Source organism: Macaca fascicularis, chromosome 20, assembly GCF_037993035.2.
Source record: "Macaca fascicularis isolate 582-1 chromosome 20, T2T-MFA8v1.1".
In the NCBI taxonomy this organism is placed as follows: domain Eukaryota; kingdom Metazoa; phylum Chordata; class Mammalia; order Primates; family Cercopithecidae; genus Macaca; species Macaca fascicularis.
The window spans coordinates 35,370,273-35,390,500 of NC_088394.1; positions in this window are offsets into that span (position 1 = coordinate 35,370,273).

Genomic DNA, 20,228 nt, shown 5'->3' on the forward strand with positions numbered 1-20,228 from the left:
TGCTAGCCTTATTTCTGTGGAATCTGAGAACAGATATTTCGGTTCCCTTTGGAGACTATAGGGCCAAAGGAAATATCCTCCGATAACAAAGAGAAAGAAGCTTTCTGAGAAACTTCTTTGTGTTCTGTGAAATCATCTCACAGAGTTACAGCTTTCCCCTCAAGAAGCCTTTCGCTAAGACAGTTCTTGTGGAATTGGCAAAGTGATATTTGGAAGCCCATATAGGGCTATGGTGAAAAAGGAAATATCCTCAGATGAAATCTGGAAAGAAGCTTTCTGAGAAACTGCTTAGTGTTCTGTTAATTCATCTCACAGAGTTACATCTGTATTTCGTGGATCTCTTTGCTAGCCTTATTTCTGTGGAATCTGAGAACAGATATTTCGGATCCCTTTGGAGACTATAGGGCCAAAGGAAATATCCTCCGATAACAAAGAGAAAGAAGCTTTCTGAGAAACTTCTTTGTGTTCTGTGAAATCATCTCACAGAGTTACAGCTTTCCCCTCAAGAAGCCTTTCGCTAAGACAGTTCTTGTGGAATTGGCAAAGTGATATTTGGAAGCCCATAGAGGGCTATGGTGAAAAAGGAAATATCCTCAGATGAAATCTGGAAAGAAGCTTTCTGAGAAACTGCTTAGTGTTCTGTTAATTCATCTCACAGAGTTACATCTGTATTTCGTGGATCTCTTTGCTAGCCTTATTTCTGTGGAATCTGAGAACAGATATTTCGGTTCCCTTTGGAGACTATAGGGCCAAAGGAAATATCCTCCGATAACAAAGAGAAAGAAGCTTTCTGAGAAACTTCTTTGTGTTCTGTGAAATCATCTCACAGAGTTACAGCTTTCCCCTCAAGAAACCTTTCGCTAAGACAGTTCTTGTGGAATTGGCAAAGTGATATTTGGAAGCCCATAGAGGGCTATGGTGAAAAAGGAAATATCCTCAGATGAAATCTGGAAAGAAGCTCTCTGAGAAACTGGTTAGTGTTCTGTTAATTCATCTCACAGAGTTACATCTGTATTTCGTGGATCTCTTTGCTAGCCTTATTTCTGTGGAATCTGAGAACAGATATTTCGGATCTCTTTGGAGACTATAGGGCCAAAGGAAATATCCTCCGATAACAAAGAGAAAGAAGCTTTCTGAGAAACTTCTTTGTGTTCTGTGAAATCATCTCACAGAGTTACAGCTTTCCCCTCAAGAAGCCTTTCGCTAAGACAGTTCTTGTGGAATTGGCAAAGTGATATTTGGAAGCCCATAGAGGGCTATGGTGAAAAAGGAAATATCCTCAGATGAAATCTGGAAAGAAGCTTTCTGAGAAACTGCTTAGTGTTCTGTTAATTCATCTCACAGAGTTACATCTGTATTTCGTGGATCTCTTTGCTAGCCATATTTCTGTGGAATCTGAGAACAGATATTTCGGATCCCAGTGGAGACTATATGGCCAAAGGAAATATACTCCGATAACAAAGAGAAAGAAGCTTTCTGAGAAACTTCTTTGTGTTCTGTGAAATCATCTCACAGAGTTGCAGCTTTCCCCTCAAGAAGCCTTTCACTAAGACAGTTCTTGTAGATTTGGCAAAGTGACATTTGGAAGCCCATAGAGGGTTATGGTGAAAAAGGAAATATCCTGAGATGAAATCTGGAAAGAAGCTTTCTGAGAAACTGCTTAGTGTTCTGTTAATTCATCTCACAGAATTACATCTGTATTTCGTGGATCTCTTTGCTAGCCTTATTTCTGTGGAATCTGAGAACAGATATTTCGGTTCCCTTTGGAGACTATAGGGCCAAAGGAAATATCCTCCGATAACAAAGAGAAAGAAGCTTTCTGAGAAACTTCTTTGTGTTCTGTGAAATCATCTCACAGAGTTACAGCTTTCCCCTCAAGAAGCCTTTCGCTAAGACAGTTCTTGTGGAATTGGCAAAGTGATATTTGGAAGCCCATATAGGGCTATGGTGAAAAAGGAAATATCCTCAGATGAAATCTGGAAAGAAGCTTTCTGAGAAACTGCTTAGTGTTCTGTTAATTCATCTCACAGAGTTACATCTGTATTTCGTGGATCTCTTTGCTAGCCTTATTTCTGTGGAATCTGAGAACAGATATTTCGGATCCCTTTGGAGACTATAGGGCCAAAGGAAATATCCTCCGATAACAAAGAGAAAGAAGCCTTCTGAGAAACTTCTTTGTGTTCTGTGAAATAATCTCACAGAGTTACAGCTTTCCCCTCAAGAAGCCTTTCGCTAAGACAGTTCTTGTGGAATTTGCAAAGTGATATTTGGAAGCCCATAGAGGGCTATGGTGAAAAACGAAATATCCTCAGATGAAATCTGGAAAGAAGCTTTCTGAGAAACTGCTTAGTGTTCTGTTAATTCATCTCACAGAGTTACATCTGTATTTCGTGGATCTCTTTGCTAGCCTTATTTCTGTGGAATCTGAGAACAGATATTTCGATCCCTGTGGAGACTATAGGGCCAAAGGAAATATCCTCCGATAACAAAGAGAAAGAAGCTTTCTGAGAAACTTCTTTGTGTTCTGTGAAATAATCTCACAGAGTTACAGCTTTCCCCTCAAGAAGCCTTTCGCTAAGACAGTTCTTGTGGAATTGGCAAAGTGATATTTGGAAGCCCATAGAGGGCTATGGTGAAAAAGGAAATATCCTCAGATGAAATCTGGAAAGAAGCTTTCTGAGAAACTGCTTAGTGTTCTGTTAATTCATCTCACAGAGTTACATCTGTATTTCGTGGATCTCTTTGCTAGCCTTATTTCTGTGGAATCTGAGAACAGATATTTCGGATCCCTGTGGAGACTATAGGGCCAAAGGAAATATCCTCCGATAACAAAGAGAAAGAAGCTTTCTGAGAAACTTCTTTGTGTTCTGTGAAATCATCTCACAGAGTTACAGCTTTCCCCTCAAGAAGCCTTTCGCTAAGACAGTTCTTGTGGAATTGGGAAAGTGATATTTCGAAGCCCATAGAGGGCTATGCTGAAAAAGGAAATATCCTCAGATGAAATCTGGAAAGAAGCTTTCTGAGAAACTGCTTAGTGTTCTGTTAATTCATCTCACAGAGTTACATCTGTATTTCGTGGATCTCTTTGCTAGCCTTATTTCTGTGGAATCTGAGAACAGATATTTCGGATCCCTTTGGAGACTATAGGGCCAAAGGAAATATCCTCCGATAACAAAGAGAAAGAAGCTTTCTGAGAAACTTCTTTGTGTTCTGTGAAATCATCTCACAGAGTTACAGCTTTCCCCTCAAGAAGCCTTTCGCTAAGACAGTTCTTGTGGAATTGGCAAAGTGATATTTGGAAGCCCATAGAGGGCTATGGTGAAAAAGGAAATATCCTCAGATGAAATCTGGAAAGAAGCTTTCTGAGAAACTGCTTAGTGTTCTGTTAATTCATCTCACAGAGTTACATCTGTATTTCGTGGATCTCTTTGCTAGCCTTATTTCTGTGGAATCTGAGAACAGATATTTCGATCCCTGTGGAGACTATAGGGCCAAAGGAAATATCCTCCGATAACAAAGAGAAAGAAGCTTTCTGAGAAACTTCTTTGTGTTCTGTGAAATCATCTCACAGAGTTACAGCTTTCCCCTCAAGAAGCCTTTCGCTAAGACAGTTCTTGTGGAATTGGGAAAGTGATATTTCGAAGCCCATAGAAGGCTATGGTGAGAAAGGAAATATCCTCAGATGAAATCTGGAAAGAAGCTTTCTGAGAAACTGCTTAGTGTTCTGTTAATTCATCTCACAGAGTTACATCTGTATTTCGTGGATCTCTTTGCTAGCCTTATTGCTGTGGAATCTGAGAACAAATATTTCGGATCCCTTTGGAGACTATAGGGCCAAAGGAAATATCCTCCGATAACAAAGAGAAAGAAGCTTTCTGAGAAACTTCTTTGTGTTCTGTGAAATCATCTCACAGAGTTACAGCTTTCCCCTCAAGAAGCCTTTCGCTAAGACAGTTCTTGTGGAATTGGCAAAGTGATATTTGGAAGCCCATAGAGGGCTATGGTGAAAAAGGAAATCTCCTCAGATGAAATCTGGAAAGAAGCTTTCTGAGAAACTGCTTAGTGTTCTGTTAATTCATCTCACAGAGTTACATCTGTATTTCGTGGATCTCTTTGCTAGCCTTATTTCTGTGGAATCTGAGAACAGATATTTCGGTTCCCTTTGGGGCCTATAGGGCCAAAGGAAATATCCTCCGATAACAAAGAGAAAGAAGCTTTCTGAGAAACTTCTTTTTGTTCTGTGAAATCATCTCACAGAGTTACAGCTTTCCCCTCAAGAAGCCTTTCGCTAAGACAGTTCTTGTGGAATTGGCAAAGTGATATTTGGAAGCCCATAGAGGGCTATGGTGAAAAAGGAAATATCCTCAGATGAAATCTGGAAAGAAGCTTTCTGAGAAACTGCTTAGTGTTCTGTTAATTCATCTCACAGAGTTACATCTGTATTTCGTGGATCTCTTTGCTAGCCTTATTTCTGTGGAATCTGAGAACAGATATTTCGATCCCTGTGGAGACTATAGGGCCAAAGGAAATATCCTCCGATAACAAAGAGAAAGAAGCTTTCTGAGAAACTTCTTTGTGTTCTGTGAAATCATCTCACAGAGTTACAGCTTTCCCCTCAAGAAGCCTTTCGCTAAGACAGTTCTTGTGGAATTGGGAAAGTGATATTTGGAAGCCCATAGAGGGCTATGGTGAAAAAGGAAATATTCTCAGATGAAATCTGGAAAGAAGCTTTCTGAGAAACTGCTTAGTGTTCTGTTAATTCATCTCACAGAGTTACATCTGTATTTCGTGGATCTCTTTGCTAGCCTTATTTCTGTGGAATCTGAGAATAGATATTTCGATCCCTGTGGAGACTATAGGGCCAAAGGAAATATCCTCCGATAACAAAGAGAAAGAAGCTTTCTGAGAAACTTCTTTGTGTTCTGTGAAATCATCTCACAGAGTTACAGCTTTCCCCTCAAGAAGCCTTTCGCTAAGACAGTTTTTGTGGAATTGGCAAAGTGATATTTGGAAGCCCATAGAGGGCTATGGTGAAAAAGGAAATATCCTCAGATGAAATCTGGAAAGAAGCTTTCTGAGAAACTGCTTAGTGTTCTGTTAATTCATCTCACAGAGTTACATCTGTATTTCGTGGATCTCTTTGCTAGCCTTATTTCTGTGGAATCTGAGAACAGATATTTCGGATCCCTTTGGAGACTATAGGGCCAAAGGAAATATCCTCCGATAACAAAGAGAAAGAAGCTTTCTGAGAAACTTCTTTGTGTTCTGTGAAATAATCTCACAGAGTTACAGCTTTCCCCTCAAGAAGCCTTTCGCTAAGACAGTTCTTGTGGAATTGGCAAAGTGATATTTGGAAGCCCATAGAGGGCTATGGTGAAAAAGGAAATATCCTCAGATGAAATCTGGAAAGAAGCTTTCTGAGAAACTGCTTAGTGTTCTGTTAATTCATCTCACAGAGTTACATCTGTATTTCGTGGATCTCTTTGCTAGCCTTATTTCTGTGGAATCTGAGAACAGATATTTCGGTTCCCTTTGGAGACTATAGGGCCAAAGGAAATATCCTCCGATAACAAAGAGAAAGAAGCTTTCTGAGAAACTTCTTTGTGTTCTGTGAAATCATCTCACAGAGTTACAGCTTTCCCCTCAAGAAACCTTTCGCTAAGACAGTTCTTGTGGAATTGGCAAAGTGATATTTGGAAGCCCTTAGAGGGCTATGGTGAAAAAGGAAATATCCTCAGATGAAATCTGGAAAGAAGCTTTCTGAGAAACTGCTTAGTGTTCTGTTAATTCATCTCACAGAGTTACATCTGTATTTCGTGGATCTCTTTGCTAGCCTTATTTCTGTGGAATCTGAGAACAGATATTTCGGATCTCTTTGGAGACTATAGGGCCAAAGGAAATATCCTCCGATAACAAAGAGAAAGAAGCTTTCTGAGAAACTTCTTTGTGTTCTGTGAAATCATCTCACAGAGTTACAGCTTTCCCCTCAAGAAGCCTTTCGCTAAGACAGTTCTTGTGGAATTGGCAAAGTGATATTTGGAAGCCCATAGAGGGCTATGGTGAAAAAGGAAATATCCTCAGATGAAATCTGGAAAGAAGCTTTCTGAGAAACTGCTTAGTGTTCTGTTAATTCATCTCACAGAGTTACATCTGTATTTCGTGGATCTCTTTGCTAGCCATATTTCTGTGGAATCTGAGAACAGATATTTCGGATCCCAGTGGAGACTATATGGCCAAAGGAAATATACTCCGATAACAAAGAGAAAGAAGCTTTCTGAGAAACTTCTTTGTGTTCTGTGAAATCATCTCACAGAGTTGCAGCTTTCCCCTCAAGAAGCCTTTCACTAAGACAGTTCTTGTAGATTTGTCAAAGTGACATTTGGAAGCCCATAGAGGGTTATGGTGAAAAAGGAAATATCCTGAGATGAAATCTGGAAAGAAGCTTTCTGAGAAACTGCTTAGTGTTCTGTTAATTCATCTCACAGAGTTACATCTGTATTTCGTGGATCTCTTTGCTAGCCTTATTTCTGTGGAATCTGAGAACAGATATTTCGATCCCTGTGGAGACTATAGGGCCAAAGGAAATATCCTCCGATAACAAAGAGAAAGAAGCTTTCTGAGAAACTTCTTTGTGTTCTGTGAAATAATCTCACAGAGTTACAGCTTTCCCCTCAAGAAGCCTTTCGCTAAGACAGTTCTTGTGGAATTGGCAAAGTGATATTTGGAAGCCCATAGAGGGCTATGGTGAAAAAGGAAATATCCTCAGATGAAATCTGGAAAGAAGCTTTCTGAGAAACTGCTTAGTGTTCTGTTAATTCATCTCACAGAGTTACATCTGTATTTCGTGGATCTCTTTGCTAGCCTTATTTCTGTGGAATCTGAGAACAGATATTTCGGTTCCCTTTGGAGACTATAGGGCCAAAGGAAATATCCTCCGATAACAAAGAGAAAGAAGCTTTCTGAGAAACTTCTTTGTGTTCTGTGAAATCATCTCACAGAGTTACAGCTTTCCCCTCAAGAAACCTTTCGCTAAGACAGTTCTTGTGGAATTGGCAAAGTGATATTTGGAAGCCCTTAGAGGGCTATGGTGAAAAAGGAAATATCCTCAGATGAAATCTGGAAAGAAGCTTTCTGAGAAACTGCTTAGTGTTCTGTTAATTCATCTCACAGAGTTACATCTGTATTTCGTGGATCTCTTTGCTAGCCTTATTTCTGTGGAATCTGAGAACAGATATTTCGGATCTCTTTGGAGACTATAGGGCCAAAGGAAATATCCTCCGATAACAAAGAGAAAGAAGCTTTCTGAGAAACTTCTTTGTGTTCTGTGAAATCATCTCACAGAGTTACAGCTTTCCCCTCAAGAAGCCTTTCGCTAAGACAGTTCTTGTGGAATTGGCAAAGTGATATTTGGAAGCCCATAGAGGGCTATGGTGAAAAAGGAAATATCCTCAGATGAAATCTGGAAAGAAGCTTTCTGAGAAACTGCTTAGTGTTCTGTTAATTCATCTCACAGAGTTACATCTGTATTTCGTGGATCTCTTTGCTAGCCTTATTTCTGTGGAATCTGAGAACAGATATTTCGATCCCTGTGGAGACTATAGGGCCAAAGGAAATATCCTCCGATAACAAAGAGAAAGAAGCTTTCTGAGAAACTTCTTTGTGTTCTGTGAAATCATCTCACAGAGTTACAGCTTTCCCCTCAAGAAGCCTTTCGCTAAGACAGTTCTTGTGGAATTGGGAAAGTGATATTTCGAAGCCCATAGAAGGCTATGGTGAGAAAGGAAATATCCTCAGATGAAATCTGGAAAGAAGCTTTCTGAGAAACTGCTTAGTGTTCTGTTAATTCATCTCACAGAGTTACATCTGTATTTCGTGGATCTCTTTGCTAGCCTTATTGCTGTGGAATCTGAGAACAAATATTTCGGATCCCTTTGGAGACTATAGGGCCAAAGGAAATATCCTCCGATAACAAAGAGAAAGAAGCTTTCTGAGAAACTTCTTTGTGTTCTGTGAAATCATCTCACAGAGTTACAGCTTTCCCCTCAAGAAGCCTTTCGCTAAGACAGTTCTTGTGGAATTGGCAAAGTGATATTTGGAAGCCCATAGAGGGCTATGGTGAAAAAGGAAATATCCTCAGATGAAATCTGGAAAGAAGCTTTCTGAGAAACTGCTTAGTGTTCTGTTAATTCATCTCACAGAGTTACATCTGTATTTCGTGGATCTCTTTGCTAGCCTTATTTCTGTGGAATCTGAGAACAGATATTTCGGTTCCCTTTGGGGCCTATAGGGCCAAAGGAAATATCCTCCGATAACAAAGAGAAAGAAGCTTTCTGAGAAACTTCTTTTTGTTCTGTGAAATCATCTCACAGAGTTACAGCTTTCCCCTCAAGAAGCCTTTCGCTAAGACAGTTCTTGTGGAATTGGCAAAGTGATATTTGGAAGCCCATAGAGGGCTATGGTGAAAAAGGAAATATCCTCAGATGAAATCTGGAAAGAAGCTTTCTGAGAAACTGCTTAGTGTTCTGTTAATTCATCTCACAGAGTTACATCTGTATTTCGTGGATCTCTTTGCTAGCCTTATTTCTGTGGAATCTGAGAACAGATATTTCGATCCCTGTGGAGACTATAGGGCCAAAGGAAATATCCTCCGATAACAAAGAGAAAGAAGCTTTCTGAGAAACTTCTTTGTGTTCTGTGAAATCATCTCACAGAGTTACAGCTTTCCCCTCAAGAAGCCTTTCGCTAAGACAGTTCTTGTGGAATTGGGAAAGTGATATTTGGAAGCCCATAGAGGGCTATGGTGAAAAAGGAAATATCCTCAGATGAAATCTGGAAAGAAGCTTTCTGAGAAACTGCTTAGTGTTCTGTTAATTCATCTCACAGAGTTACATCTGTATTTCGTGGATCTCTTTGCTAGCCTTATTTCTGTGGAATCTGAGAATAGATATTTCGATCCCTGTGGAGACTATAGGGCCAAAGGAAATATCCTCCGATAACAAAGAGAAAGAAGCTTTCTGAGAAACTTCTTTGTGTTCTGTGAAATCATCTCACAGAGTTACAGCTTTCCCCTCAAGAAGCCTTTCGCTAAGACAGTTTTTGTGGAATTGGCAAAGTGATATTTGGAAGCCCATAGAGGGCTATGGTGAAAAAGGAAATATCCTCAGATGAAATCTGGAAAGAAGCTTTCTGAGAAACTGCTTAGTGTTCTGTTAATTCATCTCACAGAGTTACATCTGTATTTCGTGGATCTCTTTGCTAGCCTTATTTCTGTGGAATCTGAGAACAGATATTTCGGATCCCTTTGGAGACTATAGGGCCAAAGGAAATATCCTCCGATAACAAAGAGAAAGAAGCTTTCTGAGAAACTTCTTTGTGTTCTGTGAAATAATCTCACAGAGTTACAGCTTTCCCCTCAAGAAGCCTTTCGCTAAGACAGTTCTTGTGGAATTGGCAAAGTGATATTTGGAAGCCCATAGAGGGCTATGGTGAAAAAGGAAATATCCTCAGATGAAATCTGGAAAGAAGCTTTCTGAGAAACTGCTTAGTGTTCTGTTAATTCATCTCACAGAGTTACATCTGTATTTCGTGGATCTCTTTGCTAGCCTTATTTCTGTGGAATCTGAGAACAGATATTTCGGTTCCCTTTGGAGACTATAGGGCCAAAGGAAATATCCTCCGATAACAAAGAGAAAGAAGCTTTCTGAGAAACTTCTTTGTGTTCTGTGAAATCATCTCACAGAGTTACAGCTTTCCCCTCAAGAAACCTTTCGCTAAGACAGTTCTTGTGGAATTGGCAAAGTGATATTTGGAAGCCCTTAGAGGGCTATGGTGAAAAAGGAAATATCCTCAGATGAAATCTGGAAAGAAGCTTTCTGAGAAACTGCTTAGTGTTCTGTTAATTCATCTCACAGAGTTACATCTGTATTTCGTGGATCTCTTTGCTAGCCTTATTTCTGTGGAATCTGAGAACAGATATTTCGGATCTCTTTGGAGACTATAGGGCCAAAGGAAATATCCTCCGATAACAAAGAGAAAGAAGCTTTCTGAGAAACTTCTTTGTGTTCTGTGAAATCATCTCACAGAGTTACAGCTTTCCCCTCAAGAAGCCTTTCGCTAAGACAGTTCTTGTGGAATTGGCAAAGTGATATTTGGAAGCCCATAGAGGGCTATGGTGAAAAAGGAAATATCCTCAGATGAAATCTGGAAAGAAGCTTTCTGAGAAACTGCTTAGTGTTCTGTTAATTCATCTCACAGAGTTACATCTGTATTTCGTGGATCTCTTTGCTAGCCATATTTCTGTGGAATCTGAGAACAGATATTTCGGATCCCAGTGGAGACTATATGGCCAAAGGAAATATACTCCGATAACAAAGAGAAAGAAGCTTTCTGAGAAACTTCTTTGTGTTCTGTGAAATCATCTCACAGAGTTGCAGCTTTCCCCTCAAGAAGCCTTTCACTAAGACAGTTCTTGTAGATTTGTCAAAGTGACATTTGGAAGCCCATAGAGGGTTATGGTGAAAAAGGAAATATCCTGAGATGAAATCTGGAAAGAAGCTTTCTGAGAAACTGCTTAGTGTTCTGTTAATTCATCTCACAGAGTTACATCTGTATTTCGTGGATCTCTTTGCTAGCCTTATTTCTGTGGAATCTGAGAACAGATATTTCGATCCCTGTGGAGACTATAGGGCCAAAGGAAATATCCTCCGATAACAAAGAGAAAGAAGCTTTCTGAGAAACTTCTTTGTGTTCTGTGAAATAATCTCACAGAGTTACAGCTTTCCCCTCAAGAAGCCTTTCGCTAAGACAGTTTTTGTGGAATTGGCAAAGTGATATTTGGAAGCCCATAGAGGGCTATGGTGAAAAAGGAAATATCCTCAGATGAAATCTGGAAAGAAGCTTTCTGAGAAACTGCTTAGTGTTCTGTTAATTCATCTCACAGAGTTACATCTGTATTTCGTGGATCTCTTTGCTAGCCTTATTTCTGTGGAATCTGAGAACAGATATTTCGGTTCCCTTTGGAGACTATAGGGCCAAAGGAAATATCCTCCGATAACAAAGAGAAAGAAGCTTTCTGAGAAACTTCTTTGTGTTCTGTGAAATCATCTCACAGAGTTACAGCTTTCCCCTCAAGAAACCTTTCGCTAAGACAGTTCTTGTGGAATTGGCAAAGTGATATTTGGAAGCCCTTAGAGGGCTATGGTGAAAAAGGAAATATCCTCAGATGAAATCTGGAAAGAAGCTTTCTGAGAAACTGCTTAGTGTTCTGTTAATTCATCTCACAGAGTTACATCTGTATTTCGTGGATCTCTTTGCTAGCCTTATTTCTGTGGAATCTGAGAACAGATATTTCGGATCTCTTTGGAGACTATAGGGCCAAAGGAAATATCCTCCGATAACAAAGAGAAAGAAGCTTTCTGAGAAACTTCTTTGTGTTCTGTGAAATCATCTCACAGAGTTACAGCTTTCCCCTCAAGAAGCCTTTCGCTAAGACAGTTCTTGTGGAATTGGCAAAGTGATATTTGGAAGCCCATAGAGGGCTATGGTGAAAAAGGAAATATCCTCAGATGAAATCTGGAAAGAAGCTTTCTGAGAAACTGCTTAGTGTTCTGTTAATTCATCTCACAGAGTTACATCTGTATTTCGTGGATCTCTTTGCTAGCCATTTTTCTGTGGAATCTGAGAACAGATAGTTCGGATCCCAGTGGAGACTATATGGCCAAAGGAAATATACTCCGATAACAAAGACAAAGAAGCTTTCTGAGAAACTTCTTTATGTTCTGTGAAATCATCTCACAGAGTTGCAGCTTTCCCCTCAAGAAGCCTTTCACTAAGACAGTTCTTGTAGATTTGTCAAAGTGACATTTGGAAGCCCATAGAGGGTTATGGTGAAAAAGGAAATATCCTGAGATGAAATCTGGAAAGAAGCTTTCTGAGAAACTGCTTAGTGTTCTGTTAATTCATCTCACAGAGTTACATCTGTATTTCGTGGATCTCTTTGCTAGCCTTATTTCTGTGGAATCTGAGAACAGATATTTCGGTTCCCTTTGGAGACTATAGGGCCAAAGGAAATATCCTCCGATAACAAAGAGAAAGAAGCTTTCTGAGAAACTTCTTTGTGTTCTGTGAAATCATCTCACAGAGTTACAGCTTTCCCCTCAAGAAGCCTTTCGCTAAGACAGTTCTTGTGGAATTGGCAAAGTGATATTTGGAAGCCCATAGAGGGCTATGGTGAAAAACGAAATATCCTCAGATGAAATCTGGAAAGAAGCTTTCTGAGAAACTGCTTAGTGTTCTGTTAATTCATCTCACAGAGTTACATCTGTATTTCGTGGATCGCTTTGCTAGCCTTATTTCTGTGGAATCTGAGAACAGATATTTCGATCCCTGTGGAGACTATGGGGCCAAAGGAAATATCCTCCGATAACAAAGAGAAAGAAGCTTTCTGAGAAACTTCTTTGTGTTCTGTGAAATAATCTCACAGAGTTACAGCTTTCCCCTCAAGAAGCCTTTCGCTAAGACAGTTCTTGTGGAATTGGCAAAGTGATATTTGGAAGCCCATAGAGGGCTATGGTGAAAAAGGAAATATCCTCAGATGAAATCTGGAAAGAAGCTTTCTGAGAAACTGCTTAGTGTTCTGTTAATTCATCTCACAGAGTTACATCTGTATTTCGTGGATCTCTTTCCTAGCCTTATTTCTGTAGAATCTGAGAACAGATATTTCGGATCCCAGTGGAGACTATATGGCCAAAGGAAATATACTCCGATAACAAAGAGAAAGAAGCTTTCTGAGAAACTTCTTTGTGTTCTGTGAAATCATCTCACAGAGTTGCAGCTTTCCCCTCAAGAAGCCTTTCGCTAAGACAGTTCTTGTAGATTTGGCAAAGTGATATTTGGAAGCCCATAGAGGGTTATGGTGAAAAAGGAAATATCCTGAGATGAAATCTGGAAAGAAGCTTTCTGAGAAACTGCTTAGTGTTCTGTTAATTCATCTCACCGAGTTACATCTGTATTTCGTGGATCTCTTTGCTAGCCTTATTTCTGTGGAATCTGAGAACAGATATTTCGGATCCCTTTGGAGACTATAGGGCCAAAGGAAATATCCTCCGATAACAAAGAGAAAGAAGCTTTCTGAGAAACTTCTTTGTGTTCTGTGAAATCATCTCACAGAGTTACAGCTTTCCCCTCAAGAAGCCTTTCGCTAAGACAGTTCTTGTGGAATTGGCAAAGTGATATTTGGAAGCCCATAGAGGGCTATGGTGAAAAAGGAAATATCCTCAGATGAAATCTGGAAAGAAGCTTTCTGAGAAACTGCTTAGTGTTCTGTTAATTCATCTCACAGAGTTACATCTGTATTTCGTGGATCTCTTTGCTAGCCTTATTTCTGTGGAATCTGAGAACAGATATTGCTGATCCCTGTGGAGACTATATGGCCAAAGGAAATATCTTCCGATAACAAAGAGAAAGAAGCTTTCTGAGAAACTTCTTTGTGTTCTGTGAAATCATCTCACAGAGTTACAGCTTTCCCCTCAAGAAGCCTTTCGCTACGACAGTTCTTGTGGAATTGGCAAAGTGATATTTGGAAGCCCATAGAGGGCTATGGTGAAAAAGGAAATATCCTCAGATGAAATCTGGAAAGAAGCTTTCTGAGAAACTGCTTAGTGTTCTGTTAATTCATCTCACAGAGTTACATCTGTATTTCGTGGATCTCTTTGCTAGCCTTATTTCTGTGGAATCTGAGAACAGATATTTCGGATCCCTGTGGAGACTATAGGGCCAAAGGAAATATCCTCCGATAACAAAGAGAAAGAAGCTTTCTGAGAAACTTCTTTGTGTTCTGTGAAATCATCTCACAGAGTTACAGCTTTCCCCTCAAGAAGCCTTTCCCTAAGACAGTTCTTGTGGAATTGGCAAAGTGATATTTGGAAGCCCTTAGAGGGCTATGGTGAAAAAGGAAATATCCTCAGATGAAATCTGGAAAGAAGCTTTCTGAGAAACTGCTTAGTGTTCTGTTAATTCATCTCACAGAGTTACATCTGTATTTCGTGGATCTCTTTGCTAGCCTTATTTCTGTGGAATCTGAGAACAGATATTTCGGATCCATTTGGAGACTATAGGGCCAAAGTAAATATCCTCCGATAACAAAGAGAAAGAAGCTTTCTGAGAAACTTCTTTGTGTTCTGTGAAATCATCTCACAGAGTTACAGCTTTCCCCTCAAGAAGCCTTTCGCTAAGACAGTTCTTGTGGAATTGGGAAAGTGATATTTGGAAGCCCATAGAGGGCTATGGTGAAAAAGGAAATATCCTCAGATGAAATCTGGAAAGAAGCTTTCTGAGAAACTGCTTAGTGTTCTGTTAATTCATCTCACAGAGTTACATCTGTATTTCGTGGATCTCTTTGCTAGCCTTATTTCTGTGGAATCTGAGAATAGATATTTCGATCCCTGTGGAGACTATAGGGCCAAAGGAAATATCCTCCGATAACAAAGAGAAAGAAGCTTTCTGAGAAACTTCTTTGTGTTCTGTGAAATCATCTCACAGAGTTACAGCTTTCCCCTCAAGAAGCCTTTCGCTAAGACAGTTTTTGTGGAATTGGCAAAGTGATATTTGGAAGCCCATTGAGGGCTATGGTGAAAAAGGAAATATCCTCAGATGAAATCTGGAAAGAAGCTTTCTGAGAAACTGCTTAGTGTTCTGTTAATTCATCTCACAGAGTTACATCTGTATTTCGTGGATCTCTTTGCTAGCCTTATTTCTGTGGAATCTGAGAACAGATATTTCGGATCCCTTTGGAGACTATAGGGCCAAAGGAAATATCCTCCGATAACAAAGAGAAAGAAGCTTTCTGAGAAACTTCTTTGTGTTCTGTGAAATAATCTCACAGAGTTACAGCTTTCCCCTCAAGAAGCCTTTCGCTAAGACAGTTCTTGTGGAATTGGCAAAGTGATATTTGGAAGCCCATAGAGGGCTATGGTGTAAAAGGAAATATCCTCAGATGAAATCTGCAAAGAAGCTTTCTGAGAAACTGCTTAGTGTTCTGTTAATTCATCTCACAGAGTTACATCTGTATTTCGTGGATCTCTTTGCTAGCCTTATTTCTGTGGAATCTGAGAACAGATATTTCGGTTCCCTTTGGAGACTATAGGGCCAAAGGAAATATCCTCCGATAACAAAGAGAAAGAAGCTTTCTGAGAAACTTCTTTGTGTTCTGTGAAATCATCTCACAGAGTTACAGCTTTCCCCTCAAGAAACCTTTCGCTAAGACAGTTCTTGTGGAATTGGCAAAGTGATATTTGGAAGCCCTTAGAGGGCTATGGTGAAAAAGGAAATATCCTCAGATGAAATCTGGAAAGAAGCTTTCTGAGAAACTGCTTAGTGTTCTGTTAATTCATCTCACAGAGTTACATCTGTATTTCGTGGATCTCTTTGCTAGCCTTATTTCTGTGGAATCTGAGAACAGATATTTCGGATCTCTTTGGAGACTATAGGGCCAAAGGAAATATCCTCCGATAACAAAGAGAAAGAAGCTTTCTGAGAAACTTCTTTGTGTTCTGTGAAATCATCTCACAGAGTTACAGCTTTCCCCTCAAGAAGCCTTTCGCTAAGACAGTTCTTGTGGAATTGGCAAAGTGATATTTGGAAGCCCATAGAGGGCTATGGTGAAAAAGGAAATATCCTCAGATGAAATCTGGAAAGAAGCTTTCTGAGAAACTGCTTAGTGTTCTGTTAATTCATCTCACAGAGTTACATCTGTATTTCGTGGATCTCTTTGCTAGCCATTTTTCTGTGGAATCTGAGAACAGATATTTCGGATCCCAGTGGAGACTATATGGCCAAAGGAAATATACTCCGATAACAAAGACAAAGAAGCTTTCTGAGAAACTTCTTTGTGTTCTGTGAAATCATCTCACAGAGTTGCAGCTTTCCCCTCAAGAAGCCTTTCACTAAGACAGTTCTTGTAGATTTGTCAAAGTGACATTTGGAAGCCCATAGAGGGTTATGGTGAAAAAGGAAATATCCTGAGATGAAATCTGGAAAGAAGCTTTCTGAGAAACTGCTTAGTGTTCTGTTAATTCATCTCACAGAGTTACATCTGTATTTCGTGGATCTCTTTGCTAGCCTTATTTCTGTGGAATCTGAGAACAGATATTTCGGTTCCCTTTGGAGACTATAGGGCCAAAGGAAATATCCTCCGATAACAAAGAGAAAGAAGCTTTCTGAGAAACTTCTTTGTGTTCTGTGAAATCATCTCACAGAGTTACAGCTTTCCCCTCAAGAAGCCTTTCGCTAAGACAGTTCTTGTGGAATTGGCAAAGTGATATTTGGAAGCCCATAGAGGGCTATGGTGAAAAACGAAATATCCTCAGATGAAATCTGGAAAGAAGCTTTCTGAGAAACTGCTTAGTGTTCTGTTAATTCATCTCACAGAGTTACATCTGTATTTCGTGGATCGCTTTGCTAGCCTTATTTCTGTGGAATCTGAGAACAGATATTTCGATCCCTGTGGAGACTATGGGGCCAAAGGAAATATCCTCCGATAACAAAGAGAAAGAAGCTTTCTGAGAAACTTCTTTGTGTTCTGTGAAATAATCTCACAGAGTTACAGCTTTCCCCTCAAGAAGCCTTTCGCTAAGACAGTTCTTGTGGAATTGGCAAAGTGATATTTGGAAGCCCATAGAGGGCTATGGTGAAAAAGGAAATATCCTCAGATGAAATCTGGAAAGAAGCTTTCTGAGAAACTGCTTAGTGTTCTGTTAATTCATCTCACAGAGTTACATCTGTATTTCGTGGATCTCTTTCCTAGCCTTATTTCTGTAGAATCTGAGAACAGATATTTCGGATCCCAGTGGAGACTATATGGCCAAAGGAAATATACTCCGATAACAAAGAGAAAGAAGCTTTCTGAGAAACTTCTTTGTGTTCTGTGAAATCATCTCACAGAGTTGCAGCTTTCCCCTCAAGAAGCCTTTCGCTAAGACAGTTCTTGTAGATTTGGCAAAGTGATATTTGGAAGCCCATAGAGGGTTATGGTGAAAAAGGAAATATCCTGAGATGAAATCTGGAAAGAAGCTTTCTGAGAAACTGCTTAGTGTTCTGTTAATTCATCTCACCGAGTTACATCTGTATTTCGTGGATCTCTTTGCTAGCCTTATTTCTGTGGAATCTGAGAACAGATATTTCGGATCCCTTTGGAGACTATAGGGCCAAAGGAAATATCCTCCGATAACAAAGAGAAAGAAGCTTTCTGAGAAACTTCTTTGTGTTCTGTGAAATCATCTCACAGAGTTACAGCTTTCCCCTCAAGAAGCCTTTCGCTAAGACAGTTCTTGTGGAATTGGCAAAGTGATATTTGGAAGCCCATAGAGGGCTATGGTGAAAAAGGAAATATCCTCAGATGAAATCTGGAAAGAAGCTTTCTGAGAAACTGCTTAGTGTTCTGTTAATTCATCTCACAGAGTTACATCTGTATTTCGTGGATCTCTTTGCTAGCCTTATTTCTGTGGAATCTGAGAACAGATATTGCTGATCCCTGTGGAGACTATATGGCCAAAGGAAATATCTTCCGATAACAAAGAGAAAGAAGCTTTCTGAGAAACTTCTTTGTGTTCTGTGAAATCATCTCACAGAGTTACAGCTTTCCCCTCAAGAAGCCTTTCGCTACGACAGTTCTTGTGGAATTGGCAAAGTGATATTTGGAAGCCCATAGAGGGCTATGGTGAAAAAGGAAATATCCTCAGATGAAATCTGGAAAGAAGCTTTCTGAGAAACTGCTTAGTGTTCTGTTAATTCATCTCACAGAGTTACATCTGTATTTCGTGGATCTCTTTGCTAGCCTTATTTCTGTGGAATCTGAGAACAGATATTTCGGATCCCTGTGGAGACTATAGGGCCAAAGGAAATATCCTCCGATAACAAAGAGAAAGAAGCTTTCTGAGAAACTTCTTTGTGTTCTGTGAAATCATCTCACAGAGTTACAGCTTTCCCCTCAAGAAGCCTTTCCCTAAGACAGTTCTTGTGGAATTGGCAAAGTGATATTTGGAAGCCCTTAGAGGGCTATGGTGAAAAAGGAAATATCCTCAGATGAAATCTGGAAAGAAGCTTTCTGAGAAACTGCTTAGTGTTCTGTTAATTCATCTCACAGAGTTACATCTGTATTTCGTGGATCTCTTTGCTAGCCTTATTTCTGTGGAATCTGAGAACAGATATTTCGGATCCCTTTGGAGACTATAGGGCCAAAGGAAATATCCTCCGATAACAAAGAGAAAGAAGCTTTCTGAGAAACTTCTTTGTGTTCTGTGAAATAATCTCACAGAGTTACAGCTTTCCCCTCAAGAAGCCTTTCGCTAAGACAGTTCTTGTGGAATTGGCAAAGTGATATTTGGAAGCCCATAGAGGGCTATGGTGTAAAAGGAAATATCCTCAGATGAAATCTGCAAAGAAGCTTTCTGAGAAACTGCTTAGTGTTCTGTTAATTCATCTCACAGAGTTACATCTGTATTTCGTGGATCTCTTTGCTAGCCTTATTTCTGTGGAATCTGAGAACAGATATTTCGGTTCCCTTTGGAGCCTATAGGGCCAAAGGAAATATCCTCCGATAACAAAGAGAAAGAAGCTTTCTGAGAAACTTCTTTTTGTTCTGTGAAATCATCTCACAGAGTTACAGCTTTCCCCTCAAGAAGCCTTTCGCTAAGACAGTTCTTGTGGAATTGGCAAACTGATATTTGGAAGCCCATAGAGGGCTATGGTGAAAAAGGAAATATCCTCAGATGAAATCTGGAAAGAAGCTTTCTGAGAAACTGCTTAGTGTTCTGTTAATTCATCTCACAGAGTTACATCTGTATTTCGTGGATCTCTTTGCTAGCCTTATTTCTGTGGAATCTGAGATCAGATATTTCTGATCCCTGTGGAGACTATATGGCCAAAGGAAATATCCTCCGATAACAAAGAGAAAGAAGCTTTCTGAGAAACTTCTTTGTGTTCTGTGAAATCATCTCACAGAGTTACAGATTTCCCCTCAAGAAGCCTTTCGCTAAGACAGTTCTTGTGGAATTGGCAAAGTGATATTTGGAAGCCCATAGAGGGCTATGGTGTAAAAGGAAATATCCTCAGATGAAATCTGCAAAGAAGCTTTCTGAGAAACTGCTTAGTGTTCTGTTAATTCATCTCACAGAGTTACATCTGTATTTCGTGGATCTCTTTGCTAGCCTTATTTCTGTGGAATCTGAGAACAGATATTTCGGTTCCCTTTGGAGCCTATAGGGCCAAAGGAAATATCCTCCGATAACAAAGAGAAAGAAGCTTTCTGAGAAACTTCTTTTTGTTCTGTGAAATCATCTCACAGAGTTACAGCTTTCCCCTCAAGAAGCCTTTCGCTAAGACAGTTCTTGTGGAATTGGCAAACTGATATTTGGAAGCCCATAGAGGGCTACGGTGAAAAAGGAAATATCCTCAGATGAAATCTGGAAAGAAGCTTTCTGAGAAACTGCTTAGTGTTCTGTTAATTCATCTCACAGAGTTACATCTGTATTTCGTGGATCTCTTTGCTAGCCTTATTTCTGTGGAATCTGAGATCAGATATTTCTGATCCCTGTGGAGACTATATGGCCAAAGGAAATATCCTCCGAAAACAAAGAGAAAGAAGCTTTCTGAGAAACTTCTTTGTGTTCTGTGAAATCATCTCACAGAGTTACAGCTTTCCCCTCAAGAAGCCTTTCGCTAAGACAGTTCTTGTGGAATTGGCAAAGTGATATTTGGAAGCCCATAGAGGGCTATGGTGTAAAAGGAAATATCCTCAGATGAAATCTGCAAAGAAGCTTTCTGAGAAACTGCTTAGTGTTCTGTTAATTCATCTCACAGAGTTACATCTGTATTTCGTGGATCTCTTTGCTAGCCTTATTTCTGTGGAATCTGAGAACAGATATTTCGGTTCCCTTTGGAGCCTATAGGGCCAAAGGAAATATCCTCCGATAACAAAGAGAAAGAAGCTTTCTGAGAAACTTCTTTTTGTTCTGTGAAATCATCTCACAGAGTTACAGCTTTCCCCTCAAGAAGCCTTTCGCTAAGACAGTTCTTGTGGAATTGGCAAACTGATATTTGGAAGCCCATAGAGGGCTATGGTGAAAAAGGAAATATCCTCAGATGAAATCTGGAAAGAAGCTTTCTGAGAAACTGCTTAGTGTTCTGTTAATTCATCTCACAGAGTTACATCTGTATTTCGTGGATCTCTTTGC